The 10,888-nt window shown below is 32.2% G+C and overlaps 1 pseudogene; it reads left to right on the top strand.

Moving 5' to 3' along the window:
- The first annotated feature begins 9,458 nt into the window (after window positions 1–9,458).
- On the top strand, window positions 9,459–9,813 carry LOC134386463 (large ribosomal subunit protein eL42-like; annotated as a pseudogene).
- The last annotated feature ends 1,075 nt before the right edge of the window (window positions 9,814–10,888 follow it).

Below are 10,888 nucleotides of genomic sequence, written 5' to 3'. Positions count from 1 at the left end.
TTCATTTCTCTGAGGATTAGTGATGTTGAACATATTCTCATATACTTGCTGGCCATTTATATGTCTTTTGAAAAATGTCTATTCAGATCCTTTACACATTTTTCAATCTGAGTTTTTGTCTTTTTACTATTGAGTTGTTTGAGGTCTTCACATGTTTTAGATATGAATACCTTGTCAGATGCATATATTGCAAATATTTCCTCCCATTCTTCAGGTTGTCTTTTTGCTCTGTTGATTGCTTTCTTTGCTGTGCAGAAGCTTTTTAGTTTAATGTAATCCCATTTGTCAATTTTTTGCTTTTGTTCCCTGTGCTTCTGAATGATTATTTATAAAATCTTTGCCCAAACCTATGTCCTGAAATGTCCCCCCTGTTTTCTTCTACAAGTTTTAAAAAATAACTAATGCTAATACTTCTTAAATTATTTGAAAAAAAAGAGGAAGTGAATGGAATTCTTCCAAACTCTTACTATATGAGGCCAGCATTACCCTGATATCAAAACCAGGCAAGGATGAAACAAAAAAGAAAACTACAGGTCAATATCCCTAATGAATACAGATACAAAAATCCTCAATAATATATTAGTAAGCCAAATACAACAGCATAATCAAAAATATTATACACCATGATCAAGTTGAATTTATCCCAGGGTACAAGGATTGTTCAACATAGGCAAATCAATAAATGTAATACATCACATCAACAGAATGAAAGAAAACAACAACAACAACAACAACAAAACATATGATCACTTCAATAGATGAAGAAAAAACATTTGATAAAATTTAACATCATGATTAAAAACTCTCAACAAATTAGGTATAGAAGGGAAGTATCTTAATAAAGGCTATGACAAACACACTGCTAACATCATACTGTGTTGGGAAAAGCTGGGAGCTTTCCCTCTAAGAACTGGAGCAAGAAAAGGATGCCCACTCTAACAACTTCTATTCAACATAGTACTTGGAAGTCCTAGCCAGAGCAATTAGACAAAAGAAAGAAATAAAGGGCATCCAAATTGGAAAGGAGGGATTCAAGTTTTCCCTGTCTGCTGATGGCATGATTTAGTAAAGACTCTACCAAAACACTCCTAGACCTGATAAACAAATTCATTAAAGTCACAGGATACAAAATCAACATGCAAAAATTAGTATTTCTATACACCAACAACAAACTAGTGGAAAAAGAAATCAAGAAAGCTATCCCATTTACAATAGCAACAACAACAACAAGAAAATACCTAGGAATAAATTTAACCAAGGAGATGAAATATCTTTACAATAAAATTGATAAAATGATTAAAGAAATTAGATGGAAAGGCATCCTATGTTCACAGAGTGGAAAAATCAATATCATCAAAATGACCATACTACCCAAAGTGATCTACAGATTCATTGCAATCCCCATCATACATCCAATGACATGCTTCACAGAAAAAGACAAAAACAATTCAAAAATGTATATGGAACAAGAGATCTCAAATAGCTAAAGCAATTCTGAACAAAAATATCTAAGAAGGGAAATCACACTACCTGACTTCAAACTGTGCTAGGAAGTGATACCAATCAAAGCAACATGGTACTGGCACAAGAACAGACACATAAACCAATGGAACAGAGTAGAGAATTCGTAAATAAAACCACGTACCTACACCTACTGATTTTTGACAAAGGAACCAAGAACATACATTAGGAAAAGGACAGTTTCTTCAGTAAATCGTGCTGGGAAAGTTGGAGATTAGAGAGCCCTATCTCTCGCCATATACCAAAATCAACTCAAAATGGATTAAAGACTTAAATGTAAGACCCCAAACTAAGCTATTACATTTAAGACTCATTTCTTAATAGAAAATTTGCTGAGCTGAATTTAACATGAACAAATTACTGAACTGAAATTGTTTCTTATAATAAATGACTGTTAAGAGAGCAAATATGAAGAGCTTTAGTGTCAATTACATCAGGCAATTTGATGCCAAAATTACAGTGAAAAACTATTTTTATACATTACCTAAAAAAGCCTGCAAAGAAAATGACAAATAAACATTAAGTTTTACTTAACATCTCTTCTAGTATTTCATTTAGGCCTGATTTTAGAAAACCCATTTCCTCCCAAGAATGAACGTTGTTTTGTTATATATATATATATATATATATATATATATATATATGTCTATACATGTCTATATATGTCTATATATGTCTCTCTATATATATTTTTCACATGTATCTATTTAACTATATAGATATACATACACACACATATATAAACACACATATATGTACATATGTAAAGTAAATACAGTGTGCATTATCCTTAAAATCAAAACTACATTTTGTAATCTCTCTCATCCTGCTTCTTTATTTAAAAGTCTTCTCATTTAAAAATTATTTTAGTTGGGTGTCGTTAGATTGTTAATATCCATACCTCATATTGAAGTTAACAGAGAATTCTATGGTATAGTAAATAAGTACTATTTATTTATCATTATCCTCAAGCATTCTATTTTGAATCTATATGATTAAATGCAAAAGTGTGACATCTTGTTTTTAAACACTGAAGATATATTTACTTCATCCTGTTTTCTCCTAATTCACTAAATCTAAAATGTTCACAATTATCTGGTATAATTATTTGTTCCCATGTTTGATGGAGGCTTTGAGTCAACAGAAACTTTCTTCCATGATACAGCTAAAATTTCTTCCTGGTTTAGGAAACTAGAGGTGGGATGGTGGCCAATGTTTATAAGGTCATTTATCAGAGCATTTAGCAAATAATTATTGGACATGTACTATGGACTGGACTTAGAAGTTATCATTTAAACAGTTATTTCTCTTTTCTTCCATTCATTCAGCAAATAATTATCAATAAATTTCTATGTATGGAAACTATTCTAGGGACTGGATTTATAAGTATAGCAATGAACCAACTAGACAAAACCTCTGTCCTCATGGAACATAAATTCTAGTGGAATAGACACACATAGATGATAGAAAAATAGACTAATAGGTAACTAGATACATAAAGTAAGATAGTGATGAGATCTATAAAGCAAGGTAAGCAATAAGAAAGTGACTTCATGTTTGTTTAGATTGCATCATCAGGAAAGCCTTTTCAAAGTAGCTTCAGACATTTGAACTAACAACCATAAAGCAAGTCATAGAAATTTCTGAGGAAGAGCAACCAGATAGACCAAAAAGCATAGAGCTCTGAGATGGGAGCAAGAAGACTCAGGTAGCTAGAAGATTGTGAGGTATAGTAGTACCCATCATTATGTAATCTTATTCTGTATCCTCTACTCAAACTCCTCCAAAATTCCAGTACAATTCTTCAAAGGTACAGCTAAAAGACCACTAGAAATGTTCCCAATGACTTGTCTTTATTTAAATGGAACTTTTTTTTAATGTGTTAGCACATCTGTGAGGAGAGTTATCAACCAGGGCAACTGAGAGTGTTGGCTATATGGTTTAGACTTAGCCAGACTTTGTTTTACCTAGTCAAGCACCAGCTATGTTCTTGTTTAACCTCATTTACCTCAATGCAAGAATTGGAACATTCTATAGTTTTTGCCTCATTATCTTTTGTTTTTCTCCTAATATTTTGCTGATCTTGTTCATGTTCTTGGATCTTAATGACTTAGTATACTGTGTTATGTTGCTAATTACCTAACAGAGTATTTCCAAGTATACATAGCCAATGAATTATACCTTTATAGTTCATTTCTATCTCTAGAACAGTCTCCTCCTTTTGATTTAGGCCAGTCTTTTGGTGGAAGAGATTGGTTCAAAGTTCAATAGGAGAAAAAAGAAAGAATACAGGAACTGCATTTGAAAGACTGTTAATAGGATTTATTTAAATCTATAGCAGCTGAGAATGTTATCTATTAAACCAGTACAGGTATTGTTTTTATTGCCAGAAAAGGGTCATTTTTTCCATGGCCGTAAATTAAGCAACCTTCCTTATTTAGGACATGCAAAGGGCATTAGCTGATCCACTGGAATTTCACATACCTTAATCCTGAAGCAGAGATTGAGGGCCTCATGGGAGCCCTTGTAGCCTCACCTTTGTATTTTATTCTATTCAACAAATATTTGTTGATTTCCCATTAGGTGACTAAGAATTCTAGTCAATTAACTTATTCAAATTTTAGGAAACCATGTGTTAAGGCTTCTTATTGGCAGCCAGTATTAATATCAGCCAACCTAGGTGTATGTTTTTAAATTTTCTCAGGCACTGCTCTGTAATGAATGATAGATAGATAATTAGTTATATATAATTTTATTCTCTTTTTCCATGTTACTGCTAGGATTAGAATCCTAATGTCCAAGGTGATGGTATTTGAAGGTACTGACTATGGGAGGTGATTAGTCATGGATAGTATTAGTGACCTTATAAAAGAATCTCCAGAGAGACCCTTACCCTTCCATTATTTGAGGACACAGCAAGAAGGCACCGTCTATGAATTAAGAAGCAGGCCCTTACCAGACACTGAATCTGCTGAAGCCTAGATTCTTAAACTTCCCATCCACCAGAACAGTTAGAAATAAATTCCTGTTGTTCATATGCTACCCAGTATTTTGTTACTGCCACTGGAACAGGTTAAGACAATAGCTAAACTCCAAAGACTGACAATTACGGGCTGTTTTAAAATGGGGCAGTATAATTTTAAGTGCACAATTAGTTTTTCATTATATTAAAAATTTATCATGAACTTTATGTTAATGACATGAAAACCCTGTACATCATTATTTTAAATGTGTTAAAATCTAAATGCCTTAATGATTTGATATTCATAATTATCCATTAAAAATAAGTTTGAACAAGTTCTTCTGTAATGGTTATATTTTTTCTCTTTCCTTTTCTCCTGAATTCATATATCCATTCCAATTTCTCTAAATACCAGTGCAAAAAGTATTTTAACTCAAATACTAATATTTATTATAAATTTTCTACAACAAACATGAAAACATAAATTTATTTATTTATTTTTAATTCTAGTGGTCAGATTATTTTATATGTTAACAGTCTTTTAGATTGTTACCTTACAAGTTATTATTAATCACAGATGATAAACGTAACATTACATAGTAAAAACTGTGACAAAGTTCATAAACCTAATGTTACGGAAAAAGTCACCAAGGAAATGCAGATACTCAGAGAAATGGAGAAGTCAGATGATTTATTATGCTGGCAGTCCCAGGCGAACTCATATTACAACAAACCTGGGCCCCCAATGTAGGGAGAACTGGAGTTATATACCTTTCTTGAGCAAGCAAGCAAGTTTTCTGTTGGCTCTGTCTGTATCTAGGCAGAGTCCCAAATTGGGGTCCTCACCAGGTAGTTAAAGGTGGTTAAGGAGCTTAGGGTAGGGGGCTTCACCAGGTGAGCAAAACTGGGTCACGGAGGTGGGGGATGTGGTTCAGGGGCTTTCTGCAGCCTGAGCTACAGAGTAACCCTGTCTCTCACCCACACAGGAAGAGCTAACAAGTAGACAAACCACAGAGTCACAAAACTCAGAAATGCATTTATCTGTTAACCCTTTACATAGCCTTCAGATATTCCTTACAAGCAAGCATTAGCTGTAAAACAAGGATTAATATTAGAGGAGGACAAGGAACTTGTCTACTATACTAACATGACAAATTAATGATAATTATATGTTTCTTTCTCCTAGAGTGACAGTTTATAGGAAGCTAAAATTAGATAGCTAAAATTAAATATTTAGTATTGTTGTTTGTTTCTTTTTTATTTATTTAGTTTTTAGCACCACTTATGAGTGAGGACATGCAGTATATCTCTTCCTGTCCTTGGCTTATTTCACTTAACATAATTTTCTCCAAGCTCATCTGTGCTGCTGCCAATGGCAGAATTTGATTCCTTTTTCTGGCTGAGTAGTATTCTCTTGTGTACATATACCACATTTTCCTTATCCAGTTGCCCGTTGATAGACGTTTACATTGGTTCCATATCTTAGCTAATGTAAATAGAGTTTCAATAAACATGAATGTGCAGGTATCCCTTTGACATGTTGATTTTCATTCCTGTGGGTATATACCCAGTAGCAGGATTGCTGGATTGTTTGGTAGTTCTATCTGTAGTTGTTTGAGAAAGCTCCATACTGTTTTTCATATGGCTGCACTAATTTACAGTCCCACCAATGGTGTGGGAGGATTACCCTTTCTCCACAATCTCACCAGCATTTGTTATTATGTCTTTTTGATAATAGCTCATCTATTTGGGGTGATGTGATATTTCAATGTGGTTTTGATTTTCATTTCCCTGATGTTTAGTGATGTTGAGCATTTTTTCATGTAGCTGTTGCCCATTCATATGTCTTCTTTTGAGAAATGTCTATTCAGCTCCTTTACCCATTTTTTAATTGGATTATTTTATTATTTTTTAATATTAAGTTGTTTGAGTTCCGTTATATTCTGAACATTAATCCCTTATCACATGTAGAGCTTGCAAATGTAGTCTCCCATTCTGTAGTTTTTCCCACTCTGTTTTCTTTGCTGTGCAGAAAATTTTTAGTTTGATATAATCCTATGTGTTTAACTTTTCATTTGTTGCCTGTGCTTTTGAGGTCTTATTCATAAAATCTTTTCCCAGTCCTACATCCTGGAGTGTTTCCCCTGTTTTCCTCTAGAAGTTTTATAGTTTCAGGTCTTATATTTAAGTCTTTTATACATTTTGAGTTGATTTTGGTATATGGCTGAGGTAAAGGTCTAATTTCATTCTTCTATACATGGATATTCAGTTTTCCCAGTACCCTTTATTGAAGAGCCCTCCTTTCATAAAGAGAGATCAGAACTGTAGTTATGATAGGTGTGAAAACAGGGGGATTATGGAGAAATTGGTTAATGGACACTTAGAATGATTACATTTGTAAAAATGAATAAACTAAGTATCCTCATTTGATCATCACACATTGTATACAGGTATTGATATTCAACTTTGTACCCCACAAACATGTAGAGTCAATTATGTTTCAATTAAAAACAGTAAAAAAAAAAATAAATAAAATTAAATATTTTGTAAAATCAACAATAAATTTGCCACATACATAAAAAAATACATATTTTATCAGTTTAATGTGGACTGATTTTAAAATTCACATCAAATTAAAAATGTTCTAGGTCTTAAGAAAAATTGTTCTACAAGTCAGGATAGAGATACGAATGTCTAAGGATAATTTTACATAGATTAGATATTTTATTTCACGTTTGAAAACTGAGTTACATATATGACAACATTTGAATAACATATTAACATATGAAACAATCAGTCAGTGCTAATTAAATTAAGTTACATTCCTTAAATTCAAGACATTGTGTATTAGATTAAATCTGATAACACTTGTAGTGTTGCTAAACATAAAAAAATTTGTTTTTAAGGATGCAATTTAAATAGGCATTATGAAAATTATCAACAAAAAGAAAAAGAAGCATTACAATTGCAAAATTTGAAGTAAAAGCTTTTTTAAAGGGCATTATTATAGAAGAATCCCCAACCTATTCCAGTTAAGTTGGACTAAATCTAATAAGCATAGGGTAAGAATGAACAACTATTGCTAGAAGTAGTTGATGAATGGCAGGTTGTAAGATGCTTGTCCCTAAGTTAAAAAATGTACTGCATAAGGGTACTTCAAAATGTTCATGGAAATATTCATATTTTATTTTAATTATATTTTTCTATGAATCTTTTGAAGTACCCCCATATTTGTAATATCCAATAGTGTTAAGCAAACATTCATAAAAAGTTATTTTATGAGACTAAATAAAAAAGATACTAAGCAATAAGTCGGGCTATATTGGCTCTTTTAACCTGATGATGTACTACTGCTTTGACTCAAATATGAAATTTCTTTTTTTTCTCCTTTAAAACAAGCTTGTATGCAAATTAGAAAAATCAGGACATAGTGGTATAAGAGAATTTACTATGTTTTCATATTATTGATAAGGATGAAGATGAATAAAAGTTATTCTTAGTATCAAATTGCTATTTTCCAGCATGCTCTTTCTGAAATATTATTATTCTAATTTGTAAAGATTGGTAGGTATGTAAATAATGGCTAGATAAATAAATAACTGCCAGATTTGTTGATTGGATGAAATAGTTTATCATTTTCAATATTATTGATATTGTCAGAAACTTGAGATGATATCAGTGAGCTACTTAAACAACTGTCATTTTTCATTGTTTTTATTAAGAGTAACAATGTATTAAAATTATTTTTTTTTGTACTTTTTTTTGGAATTAAATAATATTTTAGTGGGCTGGACTGTCAGAATAGCTGATATGACATATTGCCAGAAGTAGAAGTCTAAAGCACAAGTTTAAATCTTATGTAGTTCTCTTCTACCATGTGACACAGCAAATTTTACCTTCCCTTTGTGTTTGAGCAAAATCATAGTGGTTTGGAAATTTACTCAGGTGTACACTCAAGTATATAGACCAGCAAACCTCATAGTATGCAGACCTGCAAACCTCAGACTTCACATTTTCAGTTTACTGCTGTGTCCTTTTTGCTAGAGAAAAATATCAATACATTATGATTTACACCAAAGTATAAAAAGCTCCAACAAAACCAAACAATTTCCCAGCTATCTTAACGTAAGTAAGCATGGTTAAAAAAATAAGTTAAAAAAAAAAAAATGAGACATTCCTCAGTTGTTTCAATAACAAAATACATTGAGTTCAAGTGGAATTTTGAAAGCAACCTTATTAATTCTGAGAATTAGCTAACACTAAGTCCTGACATGTAAATCTTCTGGGAGCAGGCGGGACAAAAGTTTTCCACCATGTGTTACCGAGAAGTTCTTCAGCTGATCTGCTATTCTGTATCAACAAGCTGAGCGGTGAGTAAGCATAGACGTTTGAGTAGCCAAGTCCACCAGAGGCTGAATTTTGCCATCCCCTAAATTTTAATATCTGCATCTGTGAGCCACTTAAAAAAAAAATCATTAGATGTAGAAATCAACCACTTCTATAGTTTCAGTTAACAGATTTGCCAAGCCTGTTTTTGAAAATATTTTAAAATTCTTAATTTAGTTTCTTCCTATCACGTTGAAGATGTAGGTTAATTGTTTCTAGAATAATGTTAATTACAATCATTTGTTACAGAAATCAAATCTCTTTTCATGATTTTAAACTGCTTTGAAAATCATGTACTCACATGAAGTTTAATGCTAATGTGATTTCTCAAGAATTGCTGCATAAAATTAGTATGAAACAATCTTGTGAAGTTTAACTTAGTTGCCCAGTGAAATAATATAAGTTGAATTATCCATCCTTGACCACTGTTTTTATTTCAGTTACTTTCTGAGAATTGACTAAATTATTAATACAATATAGTACAGTTATCATTCCTTTTACTGCTGATAAGAATATTAGTGATGATATGTACAGCTTATATCCATTAAAACTAGAAACTGTTTTCCATGCCCAGAGCTCTCCCACAAACATGGTGAACGTTCCTAAAATGTGCTAGACCTTCTGTAAGAAGTGTGGCAAGCACCAGCCCCACAAAGTGACACAGTACACGAAGGGCAAGGATTCTTTGTATGTCCAGGGAAAGAGGTGTTATGACAGGAAGCAGAGTGGCTATGGTGGTCAGAAAAGCCAATTTTCTGGAAAAAGGTTAAAACTATGAAGATTGTGCTGACACTTGAGTGTGTTGAACCTAACTGCAGATCTACGAGAATGCTGGCTATTGAGAGTTGTGAGCATTTTGAACTGGGAGGAGATAAGAAGAGAAAGGGCCAAGTGATCCAATTCTAAGCTTCATTATTTGTTTTATTATAAAGACAATAAAATCTTGAGGTTATGCTCACTTAATTTGGTTACAGTTGGTCTTTTGGGAGGGAATAAACTAGAGCCATCAATAAAATTTCCCTTGTGGAGGAAGAAAAAAAAATTAGAAATTGATAATAACAATATATTAAAGGATAAAAAAAAAAAGGCATTACCTATTTTTGCTAGCCAGTGTTATTTGCCATAGAGCAGGGCTAGACAATTTAGTTGCTGCCTCAAGGCATTGATGGTTATTGTGGGTAATACTGGGCCACAGCCTGGCATATGTGTTTATTTTTTTGTATTTATTCCTGCCTTCATCTTCTTTTTTTTTTTTTTCATTTTTCTTTTTATTCTGATGATTATTTACCTCTTTAGGTGACACCTTTAAATATGTTGGCTCTCAGAACTAAACTAAATAACTACCAGATAGATTAAATTAGCAATGTCATGGAACTGATTGAATAGTTACTTCCAGGATGCAACACTTTAACTAAGGCTGGAAATGATCAGAATATCACATCACTTTCAAAAAAATGAGTTGTTTATAAACTATTTTGTATTTTAAGTATGAATTTACTTTTAGTTCTTGATGGCTTTCTTGTTTTAAGTAAAGATTCCCCTATTATTTATTTTAAGTTGATAATTTCTTGGATGCTTGGAAAAACTAGTAATTATAGTTATACTTCAGCACAGGTTCATTAACTCAAACGAGATAAAGGCAAATGTGCTTACTGTAGTTGGTTCAATTTTATCACTAAAACAGTTCAATCTGATTCTTATTTGGGGGGGCTAATGTTTAATGCAGTACATTATTTCTGATAAAAATTCATTAACTTTTATGATGAAATTTCAGCAATTAGATTTAGGATGAGGATTTGCAAAGACTACATAAGAATAAAGAAAATTAAGAAAAGGACATACAAAGAAAGAAACGATTCTAAAAAGAACAAAACAAATTTAAAGCACTATAGAAAATTGCAACATGAGAACAAAGAAAAAAAGCGAATGTGAACAAGGAAAAAAAGGGAAATTGAATAGAAACAAAGACAAAAGAGACAAGTAAATTAGCTCGTTGATTTTTTTTTTTTCCTCTCAACT

The sequence above is a fragment of the Cynocephalus volans genome, chromosome 9, assembly GCF_027409185.1.
Source record: "Cynocephalus volans isolate mCynVol1 chromosome 9, mCynVol1.pri, whole genome shotgun sequence".
Lineage (NCBI taxonomy): Eukaryota > Metazoa > Chordata > Mammalia > Dermoptera > Cynocephalidae > Cynocephalus > Cynocephalus volans.
This window is presented reverse-complemented; position numbering and strand designations above follow the sequence as displayed.